This window comes from Sphaeroforma arctica (assembly GCF_001186125.1).
Source record: "Sphaeroforma arctica JP610 unplaced genomic scaffold supercont1.777, whole genome shotgun sequence".
In the NCBI taxonomy this organism is placed as follows: domain Eukaryota; class Ichthyosporea; order Ichthyophonida; genus Sphaeroforma; species Sphaeroforma arctica.
Genome location: NW_014039781.1, coordinates 37,749 through 38,793, shown reverse-complemented (window position 1 = coordinate 38,793; position 1,045 = coordinate 37,749).

Genomic DNA, 1,045 nt, shown 5'->3' with positions numbered 1-1,045 from the left:
GTATGTATGTATATATATAGATTATATATATCAAGAATAGAATAAGGAATATCGCGATACGATCATATAGGCTCCTAATGTGGTCTCATAAATGGGGTCTCTCCAGCATGGAGTTTACTGATGAATTCGAGATGTTCATGGTTATTTTTCTGCTTGGTGCGCAGATGGTTGCTTGAAAGAGAGATTGAGCTTCCATCTCATGTCCGGTTCCAGGATTACTCGGGTCTAGACTTTGATGGCAAGAGATTGGCCATCACATCACAGGAAGATGCGGTATGAAGAAGATGCTGTTCTATAGCCGCCTATACGCTGACAAACATATACTCACACACACACACATCCGCAAATTTTAATTCGATTGCGTTGTACAGAGCAGATTTCAGACTTGCCAGTGCACACTCACTAGATCATTGTGCGGTCAGAATTGCCCGACTGACAATAGCATGCACGTGCGAACACCATCGCTCGTGTTTACCCACGACCATGTATGCCTGATCAGAATAGCAAATTACAGTGTTTTACAGTATCTGTGGTGTGTACCATATGTGGTGGACCTGAATGTTTGATACATTGAAAATTTAAGGATATGCTATAGTGAAGTACTAGTATATCGTAGTATCTTCTTTTAAAAAAGCATTAGTGAAACACTAATATATCGTAGCAGCTCGTTTTAGAAATATACTAGTGGGATACAAATATATCTTAGTATCGGCGCAACTGCCACATATACGTGTCCATCCGCACGCGTTGTTGCCCATGTGCGCTATAGCCTCCGTGGCCATTCCTACGATCAATATCCGATGCGCACCAACATGTGAGTGTGCTCGCTAAGTATTCTTCATGACCCAACCCCAGGCGACACAGATCAATTCAATATTACCATAGTTGTACAATTGATCCAAGTGTTTAATGGAACTATTGCAGTACTATATATCACTTCACGTTCAACCCGTATGCTGCAGACACACACACGCTCACTCATTCACTCAAACATGAGAGAGAGAGTGCGTATATATATGTATATATTATATATACATATATATAT